Here is a 24,993-nt window from a genome sequence, read left to right as displayed (position 1 = left end):
ATAGTTCTTTTCAAAAGCTTGGTAATTTGCTATCAAATAAAAGGATTTTTTTCTTTAAAATGTACATAACCTATTATAGACGAGATTTTATTATTCTGTATCGCAAATGTAATGTAATGCAATAATTTATACCGCTCATTATTTTTATGCTATTATATTTTTATGTAGGCATTAGAATTCTTTTCGTTAAGTCAATTATGTCTTGAACTATGAGTTTACTGTTTTCATCATCATTTCCTGTTTTGAGAAAAACAAATATTGTACTAAAATCACTGTATTATTGTTTTTAAAAGAGCTACATGAAATTTTTTGAAATAATGCTTTCATCTTTTTTCTCTCGACTACATGGATTGTAGTTCAGAATGCTGACGCAACATGGAAATAAATGTAATTATAGAAAAGAATGGTGAAATACCATTCATTAAGGAAGTAAGGAAATCTTTTCTAACTTAGCATAAGTTGCCTCCATCATCGGTAAAGAAGAGATTATTTACATGTGCTGATTTTTTTTCGTTTTCGTTAGAGCTGAAATTTTTGGTTAATTCTTTGGTCTGAGCATGCTTTAGCATTCATTTTTCCTTTTTAAATATATATAACATATTACAGAGGAATTTTTACTATTTGCGTAAGCATTATGTTATTATTTATCACAGCTGTCATCTGTTGAAAAATTAGTATTATGTATTGATGCGAAATTATGCTGTTTTTATCATTATGCTCTGTTTTAAAGGAATCTTGTAATATAATGAAATCATTCATCATCTTCTTTCCCTTTTAAATTTCGGAGATAATTTGTAAGTAGTGTTTGGCTATTTTTTAAATTAAATTACGTGTAAAATACTTAATGACTAAAATGCGTGATAATCTGTCATCGTTTAAATGGTAGAGAAGATATTGCATTTAAAAGTATTACTGAACTTCAATTAATACATCGCTAAATAGTACTTACTTATCTTGGTAATAGCAATATAGCTCATGCTCTAGGAACTATGAACTATGTCTTATTTAAAAGAAAATCTAGTTTGTTTCTTAATAACTTTATCTGAAGTATTTTATGATTTTTCCATTATAGTGTGTATTCGTAGTAAATGTAACTGTAGTTGCAGGTTTTCTATCACAGAAATGAAATTTTCGAAAAAATTCTTTGCTTTCAAATTTTTGGATTATCATTTTTTGTACTGTGAAATGGAAGAAGCTTTAATTTAATGTACTCTTTTAAAGGAAACAAAATACGTTTAAAATAAAGCAGGCTGCATAACTCTTACTCTTCTGTTTGTATTGTGTGTGTGTGTGTTTTTGTGAAAAAATCTTATCTAATAAATTAGTATTTATTAGTATATTATTTTAAAGGAATTTATCTTTCTTAGTCTTAAATCAATTTAATATGGTTAATTTCATCTAGATTATATTTCCCCTATTATTTATGGTATATTGGTACAGTACGCTAGTTCAAAATGTACCTTTCATTGAGAGGTGAAAGGTATAAACATCGTCATTATATATTACCAGCTGCTTTTCCCGTTGTACCACGGTCTACCTCAAAAATAAAAGTTGTGCCAAGTTACGTATGTTTAATCATCATCATGCTTGAATTGCAAAAAAAAATTGGGGAAATTTTTACATCAATGTGTAGAAAAGGCTATTTCAAAATTGAAGTTTAGAGCTTTTTTTTTGGGGGGGGGGTGACAAAGGGGAGCGCCCTTTGGAAGTCAAGGTTGGCGCCCTCATGGAGGACCCAGTCCGCCCCTGTTGGCCTGTATATATAGCGGCTCTAGCAGAGGAGAAGGGAAAATACCAATAGGATTTTGATGCATGCATTTTGTAATTTCACTAGCACCTTATCAATTTATTGCATTTTCTAAGTTGAAAGTGAGGAGATACAAAACAGTTTCTATGCAAACAACAAAAAAGGAAATAAAATGTTTTTATTATGTCAGAAAATGTGAAAGCAAAATGGTAAGCTTAAACTTATATTGTAAAAAAATGAATCAATTAGTTTTAGTAGTGAGAATATAAATTAAATATAGCTTAGATTAAAAAAATCATTGCTGTGAACAAATTGTCACTTTTACAAAACTGTGCCTAAGTGATTTAGAGGCAAAAGCACACATCTGTAAAGGACAAGCTAGCACCCCAGTAAAATAATAGATGCTTCCATTTATGCCAATAAATTGGAAGTTTGCCTTTCATTGGTGTTCAGTTGGGTTTTTAGTAACCTTGGATGGGTTTTCGGTAACCTTATAACATATGTATGCAATTTAATTTGCATGGTTATACATTATTACATTGTTTTAGCTACAAAAATTTTGTTTTTCTACAAAAAGAGCTAAGTAGATGTGGAAAACTTTTGCTGCTTTGTATTATTTGCAGTTCCTTTTAAAATTCTCAATACAAGACTGTTAGTACCATAAGTTAAGTACTTTATACTACTCAGTGAAAATTCTAACTCTGTTGCTTCAGAACTGTGTTCTTAAGCTAAAATTATTTTGAAAAAGTTAAATAAGAAATAATTTCGGGAAGAGGAAAGGAGCATGCACAAGGAAATAATATTGAAAATAAAATGCCAATTTCAAAGAAAGGGATTTAATTAAATTGGGGTATGGCTCCTAACAGATCCTTCACAGGTAGTTAAGTAACACAGGAAGAATTTAAACTAATATCATCAAAGATTGAACAAGTGCGGAGGATTAGGTGAGGCAAATAAGGGGGTCAAGAGGGGGCAGTAACCCCCCCAAATTTTTTGAGCAGAATGATAGAAAATGGGTGAATTCAATTTATGTAAGTCGGAAATCAATGTTCCTTAAAAAAAATCTCAATGGTTCTCAGTAACTATTTGATGAAACTCAACACATTCCCAGACTAGAAAAAGTGTTTTTCGTTTTTTGGATGATGATTTAGAAATTCATAAAGTATTTTCCGGCCTTTTCAAAACATAGAAAACTGATAGAGAAACATGGTTAATTTTAACTGAAGAAGACATTTCCTCATATAGGCTAAATATTTCATACATGTGTGCCCAATTTAACGATGGTATATCCAATATGACAGGCTTGTGCAAAGTGGTATGGCTGCATGGTTTTCACAAGAAAATTCCTTGATATTTTACATTCACTTTTACGCTACACTTAGTGTATATTTAATGAGTGTTCATCGCTTTCTTCTGCTAGAAACATGTTCCAGCTGCTAAATGCTCTCATAGAAACTTCTTAAAACTGCATTTGATTATTGAATTTTAAAAAAAAACTTATCAACAAATACCTTTTATCGGGCCCTATAATTATGCAATCTTGGAGTGACACAAGATGGTCTTCAAGAGTTAAAATCATAAAAACATTTCTCTATAACATCAAATCAGTGATTTGACGACTGGAAGAATTATTGCAAAACGATTCTTTCGATGATGAAAAATCTCATGCTGTTTAGCATGTATGACTTCATTTGAATTTTTACTCAATTTTTTTGTACTGAGGAAAGTTTTTGAAAAATGCTTTAGTCTATCAAAACATCTTCAATCCACTACCCTTAATTTTTTAACTATTCAAGCCACAGTTCAATCTACAATTGAAATTGGAAATAGATTTTACATAGATGTATGTGTCAATCAAGCGTGAAACTTTTAAAAAAATTCTTCCTTCGTGCCGATTTTAAAAAGGCGAACAAAAAAAAGTGACAAAAATCCACATGATGATGTGAAGTCAAACATTCATTTTTGAATACTTTGTATAAAGTAATAGATTCAGTTTTGAATGAAATTAACACAAGATTTGATGATAATTATTTTTTTGTATGGTTAGCTCTACATTACCTGGATTGGATTTTGAAAACGTAAAATAAAATGTTTCAATTAAGAGTAAAATTTTTAGCATGAGGCAAGAAAATTTACAAGCGATATATCGACAGACCGGCTATCACATCCAGAGACTGCAGTTTTGTTCTTGTTATGAACTCATCAGTCTGAAATAGTGAATAACAGACCTGGAGGCAGAGGACATCTCATTGAAGCTGAGAGTGCTGACGAGACTAGATTATTCAATAATGAAAAATTAAGCCTCTCACAATTTTTGAAGTTGCCTGGGTGATTTTGAAGAGCAAGATATAAAAAGTATTTTCATACATAAACTTTGTTTCTTCAATTATTTTTTAACTTTTCCATTCAGCTCAGCTAGTAGAGAAAGATTTTTTTATTTCTCAGGAGGGTTGTTTTCGAAGCACAATGGGCAAAAAAAAAAAAAACCTTTTCTATTTAGCTATACTGGCAAAACAGCACGACATGGGCACTGAGATTAATCACACGATTCCCTGCTCTTCCGAATTCCAAAAGTCATGCATTAAAACTTTTCCAAAAGGTATAAAAATATTAGTATTGAGATGTTTTGTATGATAACTAATTAGAAAATGAATCAAAATTTTAATTATTTCTAAACACTAATTTTTATTTATATTAAACTGATTTTATAACTACTTCCTGTTAGCGTATGTGTGTTACCACACTGTGGTGATACATATTTAAAAAAACTCGACCCCCCAAATGAAATGCTGAAATGCCGTCCCTGCAGAGGATATGACACATTGTTGGTTAACATTGCATGGGCAGGAGCAGACTGATTGAAAAACTTAAGTTCTTGTGCGGATCAAGTGCAATCAATTCAAAGATCAATGGTACAACTCTGGTGAACTTCAATGGCATGAAACTTTTGATGGCTGGGTGGAGTATTTTTAAAGACTCAACTGTATTAGGCTATTTTACATTAGATTGTACTTTTTAAATATATTCTTGAAAAAATTCCATCATGTTTTTTTTTTTTTTTTTTTTTACATAAATATGAAGGAAATGACCAGCTTCAGGCTCTGCTCCCAATGAGACAATCTAAAAGAATGCCAAGAAGATGCCGTAAAATTATTCAAGTAATTTCAAGTTAAAAAAAAAAAAAAACTAAAAGAAAATTTGAACTTTTGGCATTTAAATTCAAACTAGGTTTTTCATAACCACAAGCGTGTGTGTGTATGTGCGTGCCTGTGTGGTGGCCTCATGTGTGTAGGCATGCCTAGATGTATGTATGCGTATGTGTGTGTAGGATATGGACACAACCTGGAGACTGTTTTTGCTAGATGAGCAGCATCAGGAGGGGCCGATCGACGGTAGTGCTGCAGGGGAAGGCAGGGGGGGGGGATCATAGGAACATCATTCAAAGGTCAAATAAAAACAATACGCAATTCATGATTGCTCAAAAAAAAAAAGGAAAATTAATTTGAATTCTGAAATTTTGAATCCAAATTATGTTTTCCGCAATCACGAACTGAGACAGGACCCTACTCATTGGAGTTATTGTTTCTAGAAACGGCTCCTGTCCCCCCCAAGTCTGCCTCTCCTCCTGGGCGGTTACGTGTGCATAGTTGTGTGTGTGCGTAGACCTGTGTGTATGCACGTAGGCGTGTGTGAAGTCGTGTGTGTGTATGTGTGTGAACGTGCGTGTGTGTAGGACATGGACGCCTCCGACCAGAAGAAGCGGATAGCTCAAAACCGGAGTAGCCGCGCCGCGCCGCCAGCAGAGGACGGTGGGCAGTGGTGCTGCATAGGCTTCTGGTCCAAGTTGAAAAAGGCACGGACACCAAAAACGGTCAAATGAGAACAATAAGCAATCGTGATTGCTCAAAAAAAATTTTTTAGATTTTAGTTTCAGGAAAAAAGCAGCCAGATTGTTTAAGTTGGAAATCCAAAGCTTAGTCAGGTTCACTTGTCAAACTTGCCTGCTATTTTATTTCAAAGAAATAATAAAGAATATCTGGTACAAAAAGTTTTAAAGAAAAACAGGCCAAAATCAGGTATGAAAACGCATCACTTTTTATACATTTGTTTTAAAAAGTGTGTTGAATTTTCTGCTCAATATACAAATTACAAAATTACTCTTTAATTTAAGATAAATTTAAGAAATTTACCAAATGTTGAGTTCCCAGAAGTATGGAGGCTTTTTCATCTTCTTGAGGTTGAGTGTCCTTTTCTGGAATGTTGCGAGACTTCAATAACTTTTGCTTGATTGCCTATAAACAAAATAAGATGAATCTTTAAAAAAAAAAAAAAAAAAACAATCACAGAGACATGTATTCAACAGTAACGATGAAAGTTTTGACAAAAAACAGTTCAAGTGATTTGGCTTTTTATACTCAAGATAAGTGTCCCACTGACCATAGAGTCACATCAGTATGTCCATGTCCTGCTTTTAATAACAGTAGGATATTTTTAGTAATTAGATACAATACGTTTCATCAACAAATTTGTTCATAAAGTAGAAAGCCAGTACACCATAGAATCCTGTAATTTAAGAGGTGTTGGGAGGGAACATGTTTTACACCTGTGCTGCTGCATTTCATTGACATTGTGAAACTTACATTTACCAATTGTAAATTAATGAGAGTAATAGAAAACAGCAAGGAATTCAAAGGAGGAAGAAATTTAAAGAGTAAGAGATAAATTGAAAAGGTTTGAAAGGCATTTCAAAACACATTTAAAAAAAACTAAAAGCTCAAAAGTTTCATAATTTTTCATTTTTGTTTTCCTGAACTTAAAAAAAGTGTTTCTTCATGAATGATACCCCCCCCCCTTTTTTTTTGCAATATATATTTTCAAGGTATAAGTATTTAGTTGAGCAGTGAAACTGGAAAATGTGGATAATGAGCTAAAATTGCATTTTAAACAAACTTGAGGCCATTTATTGAATGCAAAGTTAAAAAAAAAAGTTTCACAACACAAATGCACTTTACAAAATATCAAATACATGAAGCTAAAGTGCTTTTGAAAGCACAGTAGCAAATTTGGCATCACTAAGTAATCTGTTTTATTCTGCTTCGTATAATTTATAAGCCCATTATGAGAACTTTCGAAGAATAAACAAGCATTTACATAGGAAAAGTGGAACATTGCCATGAGAAAGTCAGGAACAAACAAGCTTTTGACATTGCATTAAGATTTTTCCGGGTAGTTAATCACAATGTGTGTTCTCAGTAAAAATATGAATGGGATGTGGACACACAGTTTTTTTCTTCCTTTTGAAATGAGACTTAGAATAAAATTAATGCACCATAAACTAGTATAATTTTTTTTTAACCTTTTTGCCCAATTTGAAATGTAAATGCATTTAAACGGGAAATCCTGAAAACATACAAAAGCCTTCTTTTGTTTTTTGAAATAAAAGTTTCATCATAGGAACGGAAGAAGCAACTGATCATAACATGAATTCTAAAAAATCTTACAAAAGTGTAATGAAGCACAAAAATAATGATTAATGTCCAATTGAGGCAGTGAGAAGCAAAGGGATGTTAGTAGACATTAAGTTTCGAGTTAAATACGTTTAAAGTTCCAGTCCTAGGCAGGGTTTCACTGAAAAGTTTCTCTAAGTCATGCTGAGTAGCGGTACCTACCAGTGCTACCAGTAGCATCTCTTGCACCAAAACAGAGGAGAGGTTCACCTACCATTTGTACTCATGACCTCAAAAAAGTTTTAATTTTGCCACTTACATCCCCTTTTTTTTTCTCACTGCCTCAATTTTCTGTAATAAATTACAAGTAGAAGTAATTTACATTAAAACAAAATAGAAAAAACTTTAGTCTTTTTGTAAAGAAAGGATAATATACCTGTGAAAGTAAAATTTTCTTAGCATCATTTTTTAGGGCCATGAGTAAATCGAGCCATGTCCAAGTTTTGTTGTGATACTCGATAGTTGACAACACTAAATTCAATTCATGAACATCTTCAATGTTTTTCTCTTTTTTACCTTTATAACTGACTCGTATAGGTACCTCAGGTATTTTTATAGAAAAAAAAGTATGATTTTTATCTGCCCTTTCCTGAAAGGTAAAAACAAATGACTAAGTTACTGACAGTAAGAAAAGTTGTTGCAAATATGATATTTTATTGAATATAAACTTCAAAATTTGTGTTACAGAAAACTAAAAAAAAAAAAAAAATACAAACTGCTTTCCAAGTTTATGTACTTAATCTATATATTTATTTTAATTTGCATACTAACACATAAAATTTAACAGGTGAAGAGCTATCCACTTCAGATTTAAAAAAAAAATAACTACATTTTTACAAAAAAAAAAAACAGGTACTACTCCTAACAATATTTAATGCATACACAAATATTTAGTATACTTATTATTAGTTAATACAACTTTGAAAAATTAGAATTTTATTTAAAAAAAATAATTACAAAATCTAGTCATCCATAAGAAGATAAAAAGGGGCGGGGGGGGGGGGGGTGAGATTTAAAATAGGGCACACGTGTAACTGCAGTGCTGCTAACTTTAAGAGCCAAAAACATGAATTATCATAAAATGATGGAATTAATATAAAATGATATCCTAAAGGGAAAAGTAATAACCTTAAACGAGCTGTAAATGAGAATAAGTATCCTAAAATGATGGCATTAATGTAAAAAGATTTTTTTTTTCATTATTATTATTATTATAAGTACTAGAAAGTTGCTCATCAAGGTATAACAGGTGAAAATTGCTTCTACTCTTCTACATTTCAACAAAGCAATTGCCTGTTTGGTGATATTTTGATATTTGAAATTTTAACCCTAACTGTAGTTTATTACCCTAAACTCCAGTCGGTAGCATTCATTGTTGACAATTTTTTCATTTCTTTATTCCTCTGAAATGAGTCTTACCTGTAAAACATTTAAATTACCAGATCGAGTTCAGCCTTGTCACAATAAAGCCTTTCCCCGCATGTTAAACATTACCAAAAGAAATTATCAAATTATCACTCCGTGGCGCGAGTTTCATTGTTGAAACTCGCGAGTTACTCAATCATTGGCTATTATTTATATGATTATAGTTATTTTTTAATCAGGAAGCATTTTTTTTTATGCAGATAGTAGCTGCATCCGAGAATCAGTTCAAGTTTTAATTTTAGACTAGTGGCAGCCTGCTGAACTAGTAAATGAGAATCCATGATTTAGAGGTCATTTAGTTAATAACCAAGTCAAAACTTCTCAAAGTAAAATTGAGCTACAGTTAAGAACAATACTCTAATACAGGGCTGTCCAACTGCAAAGAGCCCACGGGCCAGAATTCCTGTCACTGATCACCTGGCGTGCCGCAGTTTGAAAAAGTTGATCAATAACCTCTTACCTCTTATACAATAACAATTAATAGTTGAATTATTAATTATAAAACAATGTAACAGAAGGATTACAGTACGGTTTGCTTACATTTTAATGGGAAAACTGAGGCCAATCTGCCTTCTTTATAAGGGCAGTAATGTCGACATCGATGTTTGTCGTTGCCAGCCGAAGAAAATCTAACGATGAACTGTCGGAGAGAGAGCTCCTGTGATGATTTTTGATGAAGTTCATCGCCGAAAAAGCACTTTTGCATAAATATATGCTTCCAAACCTTTCTTTTTTGAAATCAACAAAGGCCGCAGAGTCGATCAGGGGGGACTTTATTTTTTAATCAATTGCAGGCAGGTTTTACTAATCTGAAATGTTTCTCTCTTCCCTCCCTGTCTCCCTCTGCCAACGCAAGGCAATACTATTTCTCGGAATTCGTCTGAACACCAGCGTGAAAAGGTAGGACTGCTTGACCACGACATGCGGATGTCCTGTGCCTTTTTCTCCCAATACAATGAAAGGAGTAAAAGAGCGATCAAGAGGAAATTTGGGGGATCCCGGCTTGACCAAGAATGGTAGTCTCAGATGCTTCTTGATACCATAAAATGTCGAAAAGAGACATATGCTGAATAAGAAGTTGGCAGGCCCCATGCGGTCGGCGGGCCGCCAGTTGGACAGTCCTGCCCTAATACATCCATCACTTGGAAAATATTTAAAATGAAGAATTTTTTAAATTAAATCATTCCTAACTCATAGCATCAAACATGAAATATACCTTCATTTTTTCAATATCATCTCTTTCTCCATAAAATGTTGATGAACTTTTTTGTTTAGGTTTCTTAGTAGTAGAACCCACAGGCTCTTCATCTTCAGAATGATCTTCTCCCTTTTCTATTGCAATGAAAACAAATACATAATAAATTTTGGTATTATCTGCCTCAAATGGAGAAAACAAATCAGTGGATGAAAAGTTAGATTTTGCCTTGAAAGTAATCCACACACAGAAATAAGTAAATAAATAAATGATAATAAAAACAGGATTAATTTTTAACCAAAAATCCCACATAAAATCAGAAATAGAAAAACAGCAGGTAGCTAGAGAACAAATACCCACAAAATAAGGATTTTGCCTGATAAAAAAATAACTCTTTTTCTGAAATCATGGCTAACAAAAAACATGAGAGTGTGGTATCTCCCCACCTGAATCATATAAACTATTTCCAAAAGTTGAAAGATTGTCAAACATATTTAAAACCATTTGAAAACTCTAAAAATAAGATACAGGATGCTGTTGAACAAACTGCATTAGGTGTAGGCTTTTAATGTACCTTACAAGGAGTGAAATAATATTTTGGTCTTTGCAAGGAAAACCAATATAAAGATGATTTGTGAATGAAAAACACAAAATAATTGGTTCCATGGAAACAAGAGAAGGTAAGTTCTTGGCCAAAATGGTAAAAAAATAACTTTAAAGAGATTCTTCATGATGATCAAGATCTTTTGAATGAGGAGTGCATTTGATCTGAAGATGTTTTTAAAATTAACTTCTAGTATAGTTTAGATATCGAGAGGTATTTCAGAACTATGAGTTGGTTGGTTAGTGTTATGTGAATTTAAAATCAAACTGATCCATGCACCAAAATCATAACATTGGCAATGTCCAAGATCCAACTACGACTTTTGAGGACACTGGGCACAAATTTCAGTTGTCCCCCCTCCCTTTTACAATATATTGCAGCAATAAAATATTGCGGGTTTGAATTTAATGTGGGCATGTTGATGTTGCTATAGCGTGATATGAAATTTCTCCAAGTTTTTCAAACTTTAGATGCAGATTTGGTGCCATGGGCCTGTGCCCCAAGTGCCCATGCCTTCATTTGGCCCTGGCAATGTCCACAATATCATTTGATCAAGAGAACTACAAAATGACAGAATTATATCTTAAGGCATTATGAATTTATTAAAAACTTTGCAGTTAAAATATGTAGAGGGTAATTAATTTTTCAACAATGTTATGCAATGGTTAATGGCAATAAAAAAAAGAATACTTTGTCAATGAATTAAAATATAAATAACACTAACCAGTATCTCTTCCCGGGAAGAAGAATTTAAGCATAGCTTTATATAATGCTTCAGTTAGTCCAATAGTAATAGGAACAACATTCACTTCAAGGTGTTCTTTTATAGAAATTCCACCAACAGGTGCTCTTTCTCTGCAGAAGATCCTTAAAAAGCACCGTCTTTCTAGGGGTATTTTAGTCTGCACTTCTGTTGGTTGAAGTACAATCTATGGTGAAATGTAATGAAAATGCTTTAGAATATTACAGAAGTGTGCTTTTCAGCGAGTCCAATTTAATAAATGAATAAGAATTTAAATTCTGCAGAAGTTGGAAAATATATCGAATATACAGAGAAATTTATTGAGAGTCTGCTTTTAGTCTTCTTCACTTTATAAAAAAAAATCTGGTGGGATACTAATAAAAATAAGAATTGAAAAATAATGAAACAACAGTGACAAATATTCTCAATGTTAGACGTTAAAAATGACAACTGAATGAAATCAGTTATCAAACTAAAATTTAACCAACAACTGCTTATTTCAAACCCTGAAATAAATATTTGTAATTCACCCAAATTTCTTAATGTTGAACTAACGGATTATGCTAGAAAGTATCTACTCACTTTAATTGATCCTATTAACAAAAAGAAACTTAAAGAAAGATCTCTGACTAATAATCTTAAAAAGGCTTTCACAACAAATTTTATGGTTGTTTTATTATACTTGCTTTTGGTCAAGTTATCAGGTTGCTAAGATTTTTAAGCTTTCCAATTCTACAAGTAGTATTCCCTCCAAATAAACTTTCATTCTCTTCTCTTAAAGATTCAAGTCATCCTCTTAATTGTTATGAAATTAATTGCAATGTAGTTAATTGCATTTGTAGTCTTTCTTATATTGAGCAAAATGTTATGCAGTAAAATCTCATCACAAGGAATACCAACCCAACGAAATATCCATTTTAATGAAATAAATGTTCAAGTCTGTTTTAATTGTCATTACATTACTTGAATTCTATTACAATAAAACTCCTATTACAATGAACAAAGTTTGATTCCTTGAAGTTCTGTGTAACAGGATTTCACTATATTAATAAAAATGACAAGAAAAAACAATAAATATATTCTAACATTGTTCAACATTGCTGAGATTCAAATCTCCTTGCAGATTTTAACTTCTATAAAACTGATCATAAGTGGTCAATTTTTTCAGATCTTGATTTCCGCTATTTTCTACATTTTGGGTAATCCCGTTAATTTGGGTAACAACCTTAAAGAGAAATTGTGTATCAAAAAATTAGCTCCAATTTTTATAATTTTTTATCATTTGCTTCATTCATTTTCACTTTTTGTTGTTTTATCAGTTTTTTCCCTGTTTAAGTAATATTATAACCAGGGCCGGACTGGGTGGTCAAAAGGGCGCGGGAAGGCTGAATAAAAGGGCGCCGATTTAGTGTCCATGATACCATTCTAATTTAGGACTTAGTGCGGACTTTTTAAAGGCATAAAAATTATTGAGAAGTAAATATGCGATTTTTTTGCTACATAATGAGTCCAAATAGATTTTTTTTTTTTTTTTCAAGTTCAACAACAGCAGGAGAGTACCCTCCCCACCCCAAGAGCGATGGAGCGATGGCGCCCCCTTTAGTACTACTGAGCACCCCCTAGAAAGAGACCCACTAACACAAAAAAAAAGAAAGGATCCCTAAAATATTCCCTGAAAAATTCAATAACAGCAAGACAGGGATGTCCATCTCAAAAGTGGTGTCTCCCTCCCCTTACAAATCAGACCCCTAAAAAAGTGGAAAAGGAAAACAGCCCCTTAAAGATTTCAATGTCTCAGTTTTAGCCCTTCCTTCCGCCCCCCTCTTGTGCACCCCATGTTAATTATAAATAAAACGAATGCATATAAATATAATTCAATCCTAAATACACTGAAATATAATTAACAACATTTTCTTTTTTCTCAATACAATCCCATACACATACTTTTTAAAGATTGACCTTGGAGGGAAAGGAGTATCACACCACCTCAAATGCGATATAGAATATACTCAGTTTGAGGGGGTACGGGGGTTTCTCCCCCAGAAGAAATTTTGAAAAATAGATTTGGTACAGTTGACTTTTGATGATCCCCCAAACCCACCGACAAACAAAATGCATAAAGCTCTTTAAAAAAAATGGTGTGAAGATTTAGAAAATAGGTAGCGAGAGAATAACATCCAAGTAATTCAAGCAATTTGTAATTAATACACTATATAAGAGATAAAATTGAAGGACTTTTAAAGTAGACTCAAAGACTTATTTAATTATTATCAAGGACTCTAGATCAAATAAACTTAGTTAAATCACTTCATTTACTTTCCAGTCTCTAACATTTTGATACTTAATTGCATCGATTTACCAAAAAGTAAAAAACTCTTGTTTTAAGGTTTTGTTTTTTCCAACATTGTAGATTTTCTCATTATTACAATATTTTTTGGAATAAAAGTAAACGGGAAAATGAAAAAGAAAGAGAATAGATGTACAATATATTTTTTCTTGTGATAAACATATTAACAGTATGCAGTAGAAGTAAGATAAAAGCAAGCAATAACATACAGGATGTTCCGTTTTAACCTGCAAGACCTTTTTTTTCGCAACCGTTAGTCTTAGATGTATACTTCCAATTGCAAAAATGTTCAAAATCAGATGCAGAGTTAAGATATTGAAAATTTGAATTACAAATAAAAATAAGTAAAAAAATATAAAACTTCTTATACGGGCCCCAGGTTATTAAATATAAGTTAGAAGACCTGGGGCCAGTAAAAAAAATTGAATTTTGTATTTTTTGACTAATTTTTATTTTTACTTCAAACTTTCAATATCTTAACCCTGCATCTGAGTTTGAACATTTTTGCAATTGGAAGTATACATATACGACTAACGGTTACGAAAATAAAGGTCTTGCAGGTTAAAACGGAACACCCTGTATAAGAGCTTCCAAAATACTGAGTTTGGGGTCAAATAAATAGCGAGATATGAAAAATGTGAGTCACAAAAGATTATCTCAAGCAATATGTTACAGAAATGTGAGAGAAATGATTCACACATTTTTGATTCTGGATGTAGCAAAGAGCTGAATTTGGCACATTTTGACCTTAATCCCTCCATTTCATTCTTTAGCTGTTTTAAAATCCAAAGTTTGTAACTAAATTTCCCCAAATGTTCAAAGTTTTTAAGCACTTGTAAATGAAAAGTTTTTTTTGTTTTTCAAGCTTTTCATTTTTACTTCCTTTTGCAAAAAAAGAAGTATTGTATTCGCGAAAAAAATTTCACTCAAAAATCGGCCTTAATTTTCATTTTTCTCACCCCCGAATGGATGTTGAGTTTTTTTTTCGACCTGACCACACGTGGATATATGCCTAGGAACCTACAGACACCCGAAATATCGATTTTGACGACCCTCGAGTTAATCACAACGAATTTTCTCGTGATGTCCGTGTGTATACGTATGTATGTGTGTATGTATCTCGCATAACTCAAAAATGGTATGTCCTAGAAAGTTGAAATTTGGTACGTAGACTCCTAGTGGGGCCTAGTTGTGAATCTTCCCTTTTGGTTGCATTTAGATGTTCCTAAGGGGGTCTTTTGCCCCTTTTTGGGGGAAATCATTGTTAATTTCGATGTAAACTCAAGTGGTGTTATAATTTGTCGGACGCTTAGCGATATATCGCCAGAATTTTGGTCGCCAACTTGGCGACAAATTTGACAATTTTTTTTTAATTTTAAATTTGGTTTCAATTTGGCCACTGTGGGTGATATTTAGAGAGTGAACAATTGAATCACATTTAAATTGCCAATCATGAGGAAATAACATTAAATTGGAGTAAAAGGAAGTCATGTGATGCATACATCAGCTCGTTTTAGGAACGAATCATGCAGTTTTTCGAGACTAGGGGGCCACCAACAACGCAGGGTCCCTTGTTCAGCTTTTTCGTAAATCCCCCTCCCTCCCTTTTAACAATAATACAATAATGTAGAGACAAGTACGGAAGGAAGGTCAAGAGGAATGGGACAGCTGTATTTATAAGCCGAAGTAAAATGAGAAAAATTTCTCGCTAATCCGGTAGTTGTAGCAGCTTTAGACTCTCGCTTGACTACAATACAAAATCTACTGGACAAGTTAGAAATAATTTTTCACGCTTTATTTTGGCTTATAAATGCCACTGTACCACTTCTCCCGCAGTCCAATTCTTCCTGACTCTCCCCTAATTATTGTAATTATTAATACATAAGTAAATAAACCTTTGAGAAAAAACAGAAAATCATTTTTAAAAAATCACAAAAATAAAGTAAAAATATCATATGAAGTATTACTACAAATATAACTTATAAGGAAATGTTTTCAACGAGACCACATAAAAATTTCCCAGGTACGGTCAAATTTTTTGCAGACCGGTGCTAATCCTCTGAAGCAGAGATTAAAAATCTGTCTTAGAAGATACTTAACCATCAAAGTTCAAAACAATTCCCCCCCCCCTTATCCCCCCCAAAAAACAACATCTGATGGCATTCATCCCGAGGGCCAACGAGAGGCTGTGTCAGCCAATACCCCAGAAACTAGGGACCTGAGCCTTATGTGGCGGGAGGGGGTGCACATCGGAGTAGTATTAGTTGCATGGATGGAGGAGTTCTGCTGGCTCTCGACGGGCCATGTTCGTCCTTGTTTTGTGCTTATAATGGGGCCTCACGTTCTATAGAGCCTTGAACTAGGTCAAACTTGTTCTATAACGACGTTAAAAAATCGAAAAAAAAGTCATTTATTATAATACAAGTCAGCGCAGGCCTTGCGCGGCTGCCCGGCCCTGGAACCGCCCCTGGGCTGTGACTTTCATCCTCACCTCCCTTTTTTATTGAGAAAACATAGTGCTAACAATAGAGTGGGACTGCTTTTCTCTTAAAATTGAAGTCTGATCATAGGGAGCAAAGATAAGCCAGTGGAGAGCGAAGCAGACTGTTTTCGAAACGAAAGCAGGCCTAATTGCCTTTATGATGGTAAAAGAGAACGTTTTAACTAAGAAAATAGAGAGCAGAGTAGGAAAACATTTACATTGAAAAGCATTTTTTGCTTCCACATAATTTATTTCTATATTGCTAAAACATTGTTTTGGAAAAAGAAAACAACAGAAAGGCGCCTTTCGAGAGGGCGCACCAGGAAATGTCCCGGTCAAGTCTATGGCCAGTCTATGGCCTGATTATAACTATTTTTAACGTTGTTTCGCTGTTTTTAATTTTTTTTAAAGGTATACATCTTAATCTTACCTTATATGTTTGATTTGGAAGTAAATTAGTCATTTTCATGTAACCTAACTCTAGCAAATGTTCAACAGAATCATCAGTTTTCGTAACTTTTGAATACCTAAAATTAGGAACAAAAAAGTAAACAATAAAAATGATACAGTCAATATTCAGTTTTATTAAATAGTGTATTAAAACTCAATATGTTATTGTCAGTGAAAAGAGCTTTCAACAGCATATGAGATACTTACAAAAAATTGCTTAAAACCAAATCAGCTATTCCAAGTTGACCATCAGCATCTGTTAGCCTCCACTGAGCATGCTTAAAACAGACTTCAGAACGCCTTGCGGTAGATACACCTTTTTCTTGAGATGAAGCCCTTTGGCGAGAGCGGCTGGCAATTATCTGTGTTTCCTTAAAACAACTTATCATCATCGTTAATTGTTCATTCATCATGTTGAGCTGTTCTTTGTGAGTATAAATCTGGAATTACAAAGCAAAGTATGAGAAGCAAATAAACTAGCCATGCTAGCATGAAGGTATTGCGAACAGCAGTCAGCAGAGTCAAGTTCTGATTTCCAATACAATCTAAATTATCAACAAACATAATGACAATGTTGCTAATATAACAGTTTACCTAACAAATACAGTTACAGAGAGAGATCATTATATCTTCTTGTCTTTAAAAAGTAATTTCAAATCACTTTAACATTAAAAAAAAGGACTGCATATAGCATTCAATAAAGGGGAAAAAAGAATCAGTTTTAACAATCTTACTTTAATATCAAGATCATGAAGTTCATCTAAATAATCTTCTCTATCAGGATTTTCCAACAGAAGTTTATGTATTGTGTACGCTTCTTTTTCTAAACGCCTTAAATTGGAAACCAAAGACCTATATAAAAATGAAGACTTTAATAGTGAAGCAAATATAAGGTAGTACAAAATTCAATCATCTGAACTCGTGCATATTTCGTATGTAAGAAACAGCAAAGGATGAAACAACCACTATAAAAATTTAAAAAAAAAAAAAAAATCAAGTAAAAGGAAGAGTGGGGGGGAGGGGGGAGAGAAAAAATAAATGATCAATTTTTACATTTAATAGAATTAACTTAACAAAATGTTAGATTTCAATTAAATATAAGAAACAAATGTAACAAAGCTTATGTAGTAAAATAATAAATAACGATGTCAAAAAGCACAATTGCAGTTTACTGCAGACAAATGTTTTGGTGTAACAAGGAACCCCTTTTTCAATGCAAAAGAAATGAGCTTATAGATGAAAAGACATCTGGCAAAAGTCAAGAGCTAGATAAACAAACAGCTTAAAAAGTAAAAATAGCGAATTAACCAAACTCCAATGAGAAAATTATGAACCAATAAAGATCCAATAGGAATGCAAACAATGGTCAAGAGCTTTCTCACAGGTACAATACAAGAGAAAAAAAGAATTTGATTGGACAAAGATTAAGCCACAAAGCTAAAACAAACAAGACAATGTCAATAACCGTGAACTGCAAGAAAAGAATGGAAGAAAAAACAGCAGGAAATGAAACAAACCAAAAACAAAAATTTTCCGAAATAGAAAGATAAAGATAAATAGAAGAAAAGGGGGAAATGTCAACCACCTCACAAAAATGAGTTTAATATAACAAGCATAAAATAAACAAGCAAGTTTGATAAAAATGAATAAAAAATAAAAATATGCTAAATAGGAAAAAAAATGGAATGAGAAAAGGACAATATTATAAAAAGGAAGCCAGACCGTGGGAAAATGCGGAATAGTTTTAAGATCATAAACTAAAAAAGAATTGTTCCCCAAAATATGAAAAGATCAAATTGCTTTGTATGGTGACAGTATTGACCAAGAATGACAGGTTACGAACATTGTCTAAACATTACAGAAAAATCTTTTGAAAATTTATGGATTGAGGTGGTTTGGACACTAAATGCCTCATATAAGTAAATGAATATATTCTACTTCAGTTTACTTTATCATTAAATATATATATATATATATAAAATTAAGGGTTTTTTTTCTAAATATAAATCTAAAAGGTTTATTAAATAGCAAAACTTTCAAAAACCTAATATCTTGCTGCAGCTCCAATATTGGTCCCCTTTGATCTTCAACTGAGCAGAGCTGCAGTTGAAACCTCATGTACTGTAGTTTATTTGTAGCTTCCTTTTTCCTTGGTTCCACATACAGCAATAAATTATTTACCAAGTCCAAAATCATAGCATACTGTAATGAATTAGTACAAATATCCAAATCATGATGAGTCAAAGTGAAAGAATCAACTGCTTCCTCTTTCTCCCACAAATCGTTATCTTCTGGCTGAAAGAAAAAACTACCCACTTAGATTGAAATATGCATTTTTAAGTTACAAAGCATAAATTTGTTAATCAATTTCAAATATGCATTCAAAAATTAACAGAGAAATTAAATGTAAACAGAAAATAATGATTATCAATACTATTATTATTGCTACTATGTAATACAAAGTCTTAAACCGCATAGCATAACAGAAATCAAATTTTTAATTGGAAACTTTTGGAAATGGGCATTTCCAAAAGTTTTTCATGCACACTGTTATCTCTGATTCATCAGATTAAAAAATTGTTCAAGTTTAATTCTGTACCTCAGAGACAGACTAATGTAAGTTCAAAAATTGCTATTTTCCGTTTATTGCAGCACTGTAGGTATGTAGAATCTTTCTCAGCATCGAGCCATATTAACGTTATAGTAAAAAAAAATTCCTTTGTAATAATCTAGCAGTGCTAAAAGAGTGCAAGTCTAATCCTTTATATGCACCAAGCAACTGTTTTTCTGCTCTCCGGAAAAGAAGCAAGAATACGACTTCCATTAGTCTGAGGTACACAATTAAGAACACTTAAAATTAAAAATGATACAAAAATATGAATCCAAACAGTTAATAAGCTAATATATGTAACATTTGAATTAACTGATCAGTAGTATTATCCTGTTTTGTCTTACTCAGTCTCAATTTTTTTTTTTTTTTTTAAGACGGAAATCCATCAAAAAACTGAAAGCTTTCACCCCTGCCAAAAGCACATGTGCCAATAATTTTAAATTTTATGATTTTTTTTTATAAATGTAAGCTTAAAAGTTACCAGAGGTGGAACTTCTTCTAAACTTGCAGCGTCAACATTTTCGCCAAAGCTAGCATAAAAGAACTGGCATCCACACCGTGAAACAATTCTTTGTAACTGAATGGGAGCAGATTCAGGATCCGAAGTAGCACCGACAGTACTACTAACTACCCCACCAACACTGTGGCCACTTCCAACAAGGTCAGGAAGATCACTTATAACCATGCTTTCCCTCTCTTCGATGTTATCTACAGAGAGCCACATGACATCATCAACAGAAGGACTTGGAGAACCGGCATCCACAGTAGCATAATACTACAAAATGCAATAAATGCTTTATTAGAACTTGAGAACAATAATTTAACAATTATGAACTAAATTTCATTTTTTAATACTTTATCCCTAAGGTAACTTATTATTATGAAAACAATATGACTGCATTTTGAATATGAGAAAAAAAGTATATTAATTACAAATTTTTCACGTAAATAACTCCTATTTCTCAAATTACAAAGCACAAAAAAAAAAAAAAAAAAAGATGAAATTTATGCCATAAACAGAAGATATGGCTATAAATCTACCTGTAGGCCCATTATCTAGGAGGGTTCAGGGGGTCTCAATCCTCTTTCCAGCTTTTAAAAATTAATGTTTAACATATAGATAGGTGTGATTTTTTTTATCTTTCCTGACAAAATTTGCATTGAGTATTTACCTTTCGCGCTGCTCCTCTCCTAGAAAAGTTCAAAATTAAGTAGTACTAAGTCGAATTTTTGAAAAAAACGTAACGCATAATCTGGAAAATTTTTAATTTAACAATTTAGCAATTTTCACGGACTAACAGAAAATAACCTTGGCAGTGGGATAACGTATAAAATGGAAAACGTAAAATCAGGGTTCCACTCTACTAAGACAAAACTACAGGAAAGCATTATTAGTCTCTGGTTCTCTATGAAATAGGTAGGAGTATATTCAGAAGTTAATATCTTCTAAGCAGTGCTATTGCAAAGCTTTCCTCCCAGCTTATGGAGGATCTACTAAACATGGAAGTGTTTCTCTTGAGTGAGCATTTCTAATAATATGCAATATGATTGCAATTATGTAAAACACACAACAACAACATAATTATGTTAACAACATAATTTGAGAATTTATTACTTTTTCTCGCATTTGATTGAACTTTACATTTTTCATTTTTCAAAATAATTAAGAGTAAATACCGCAAACTCCCGATTATCAGAGGTCGGATTATCCGGGGGTCCTTTCCCATTTATTTTTTAAAAACTTGTGATTGTGCTGTTGTTCGCTTTTAGATTTAACCTATATTTTTAAAACTCAATGTTAGTGGATGCAATGTAGCAATGTTTTTAGTTATAATTTTAATTGTTTGTGTGAGTTTTATTAATATTTTTAGCTATTGTATGTACTAAATATCGTTTATTACCTATTATTTGGATTATCCGCGGTTAGCGTGCCACCCTAATCCGCAGATAATCGGGAGTTTACTGTAATTTATTAATCCAAACAACATCTAAGTTAGATTCACCCTACAACTGTATTTTATTCAAAAAAACATATTTATTTAAAAAAATATTTGCACTCCTTTCTACTTTTTTGCAAGTGATGCAATTTTTTCTTCCCCCGCTCAATAAATACACACATTCACATACAAGAGCATAACAACATAATAGAAAATAAACAAGTCAAAAAAAGAGAACTTACCTGCATACATTCAAATGAGCCAATCCAACTAGTCTTTGAAACCAGTGATCGGTCTTTCCAAACAGGACGATGTAACCGTTGCAATATTTTAGCTTTAGCAGCACTTACTATTACATATCCAGATGTTTCACAACCTTTCAACATGACTTGACTATTGACAAGTTCAACTGAAAAATTTAAGAGCAATACAAGTTTACAAAAGATACACATCTGTCATCAGGTACTCACATTAGAAAAGTTATATAATTTTTAGAAGAATATATGTTAACATTTTGCTTGTCATTAAAAAAATTAGAAGTTTATTAGTTCTTTTTCTTTTCAGCAAATATATTACCGTGATTTTCGGAAGAACCACCGGCATTGGCGTAAGCGCTGCACCCTCCAAAAAGTGCATCGAGAGAAAAAAGTGCTCAGAGGCCAAGTGCCACGTCACCATAACCGTCACAGATCTCGTCAATTTAGAATAAGGAAGTACCTACCATACTACCATATAAAAGAATCATGCCTTATCATTAATTATTTCTGAAAGATTTTTTCTTCTTTTTTTTAAAGTTTGGAAAATGTCCTGTTAAAGTAGCAGTTAAAAACTTGAACCTTTTAAATTCTTATCCATCATTATCGGTTACAAAAATAGCCCGTTCGGCGATTTTTAAACTGATCTGGTAGTCCTGATAGGAAAAATGTAGGAACAGATAAAAGGATGGCAAGATGCCAAGTGTAGGGGAAATTCAGCGAAAGATGTTTCAAATTAGTTTTTTAAATGACTTTGAAAATGCCACCCTCTGCTTCAGAGAATATAACTTTCAAACACAAAAGCGTGCCACAGAGCACCGCAGAGCGAGTCTAGTCAAAATTACAGCAGTGATATTTGGATGTCAGAATGTTATAAAAGAAAAAAGAAAGCATAGAAATCAAGTAGTGAAACTGAAATATTAGTCATGAAATTGTTATTACTCTCAAAACTGTTTTCACATTAATTACTCATCAGCAAGTTGGAACTAAACCATTTATGATGAATTGTAACCAGTTGGTGGCATACCGCATTGATTTAGTGGAAAAGAAATACATATAGTTCAAGTATATTCATTCTACACATCACTTGATGAAACTAAAATAAATATTTTAAAGCTTGTCTATAAGAATGTCAGTGAGACTAATTAACTGCATTTGGCAAAAGACTAAGCCTATTTTTGTTGGCATTTAGACTTTCTGTTAAATGCCTATTTCTGTCATCAGTACTTCTTTTAGATCTCCATTCCTCCAACTGAATGAAGGTTTCAGTCACACGGAGAACTCACTTCCAAGCACTTCAAATGAAATTTTTTAGTTCTGACAAAAATGTTTAGCGAAGGTTGAAAAAACATGCAATATTAATTAAACCAAACCAATATTTCTTAAATTTTAACTGGTGCCATTCAACAATAAGTAACAAGCTAAATCCTCATGCCATGCAAGTTAATGAAATATGAAAAAGAAAATATAAGTAGCAATTATAACTTAGTGAATAAATGATGATACATGAATTAATAAATGAAAAATGTAACTTACTGAGCCATTTCTTTTGCAGAACATCATCAGTTTGACAAGCTGAAACTCCGTGAAGTTGTTGTTCTCGAGTATTCCCTTCCATCTGCATAAAAATCATATCGTTATGTTAAAAAGTATAAGTAAATGTCTAAGAAATAATGCCAAAATACACAAAACACCCTTTTGTAGACAATAAATGAAAAATTCTCTGAACTTACAAAGTTTCCAGATAGGAAATCTTAATTAGGGAAGCCTTTCTTGTTAAAAAAAAAAGCAATTTCTGCCTTAAATTTTAGCTATTTTGAAATAAATATCAGATGAATGTCTAGAAAAAATCTTTGGGAGGTCTCACTTTTGAAAAAATATTAAGACTTCTCAAACCTGTGATACTTTTCTCCAGTAGTGTTGGAAAAAAATTTTTAGCTAGCTGAATGTAAGTTTAAAAAGAATACAAAATGCATAGAATTAATGTGCTTACCTCCTCAATAAACACCATTGAGTTAGCTTCTGATTCAGCAACAAGTTTTTGTAGCATTGAGGCTGCATGACTTGACTGAAGATTAGTAGCAGGACTGGGTCCTGCAGATGAAGGATTCTGAGATGTATTAGTTTGAGAACGTAGTTTCTAAGAAAAGAAAAGTATGCTTTTAGAAGTATACAACCTCAATATGTTTGAAGACATCAAAGATTTGACATTATGAAAACAATTCCACACACAAATGAGCCCACTGCAGTGGAATTGTTTTCATGGGTTTATGATTCTATTTATGTCTTTTACTAGATTTTCTTATTGTTGACCAGTGGGGTATGATTTGGGTTTGTTGATATTGATTTTGCAGCATTGCTTTGTTTTCACAAAAAAAGGGGGGGGGGGGGGAGAATGCCACAGATTTTTTTGCAGATTTCACCTATTAACATGGCAATAAGTTGACAACTTTTTTAGGATGTTAAGTTAAAAAAAAGCTTCTTTTAAAAGGATCCTTAATTTTTCTGAAGAAAATAAACCCTTGTTGAGGATTCTTTTAAGAAACAGGGGTGTGAGCAGTGGCGTAGCTAGGGAGGGGCGGAGGGGGCGGTCCGCCCCGGGCGGCACTTTTTGGAGGGCGGTAATTTCACACTTGTAATGCGAAAAAGTTTAACCGCGTTTTTCCAATAAGGAAATCATGCTTTTGATCTATAACTGGTGGCAAAAAAAAAAAGCCTTCGAATTGCAAGATTTTGGTACAACTATGATAATTAAATTACTCTAATACAAAACATGTTTTTCTTGAGGACATCTCAGCACTATTGTTTTTTTTTCTCTTCCTTGGTCTGAAGCTACAGACTGAGGGGGGTGGTAATCTAAAGTCAAGGGACCATGTTTTTTCCTTTTTACTGTTAAGGTTCACTAAAGCGAAAGAAACAATACATTTCATAACGTTTCGTTATCTGATGAAGTTACCACTTTTATCACTTAATTTTAAGAAAGTTCCTTGGAAACCACCTTATTTAAAAATTTAAAAAAAAAATCACTTTTTTTTAGCGGAAAGTGACAACAAGAGTAAAAGGAGAGAGACTTCAAATGGTGGGCGATTTCTTGCTCATTTTCAAGATAGTATTATCTATTTCAACAATTGCTTTGATTGGTCATTGATTACAAAATTTTCACTAAGACAGAATGAATTTTATGCTCATTTTATAAAAACGCTTATTCACAACTCTAATAATAATTGCTTGTGTTTCTGTTTTATATGAGCAAAATCCTTTAAACAAATGAGTTAAATGAGTTCCAATGAGAAACTCATTTAGTCATTCATTTTAAGAAAGGTTTTTAATCAGTAAAATTTTCTCTAAGCAAAGCCTTTCACATTTACATCAAAAGTAATGATTTTTGATGCACTATGTTTTCTTCTCATGAATCAGTGTGGTGAATCGAATGTAAAGGGTCTCTTTATCTCATTGTTCTCTATCAGTAAAAAATAAAATCATCCAAATTTGGTAATATAGCAGTATCGGATATAGGGAAGGGGGAGGGGGTAACCCGTGCTCATACCCTGGTTGGGAATTTCTGCGTTCTTAATTTGCTCAAACACGAATCCAAAAGGGAGTTATAACTCCCTCTGAAAAACCAAATTGACCCTGAATTAGAGTTTCTAAAACTTTAAATTAGGAAACTTTTCCTGACCTTTAAGCTCCTT

The 24,993-nt window shown here is 32.6% G+C and overlaps 1 protein-coding gene across 1 annotated transcript in view; it reads left to right on the top strand.

Annotated features, from left to right (window-relative positions):
- The window catches only part of LOC129227818 (lysine-specific demethylase 5A-like), a 163,755-nt gene that overhangs the window by 55,006 nt on the left and 83,756 nt on the right, over positions 1-24,993 (top strand). The window lies entirely within an intron of this gene.

This window comes from Uloborus diversus, chromosome 8 (genome assembly GCF_026930045.1).
Source record: "Uloborus diversus isolate 005 chromosome 8, Udiv.v.3.1, whole genome shotgun sequence".
NCBI classification, from domain to species: domain Eukaryota; kingdom Metazoa; phylum Arthropoda; class Arachnida; order Araneae; family Uloboridae; genus Uloborus; species Uloborus diversus.
The sequence above is the reverse complement of the archived record's forward strand: the minus strand, read 5'-3'. Positions and strand labels throughout refer to the sequence as shown.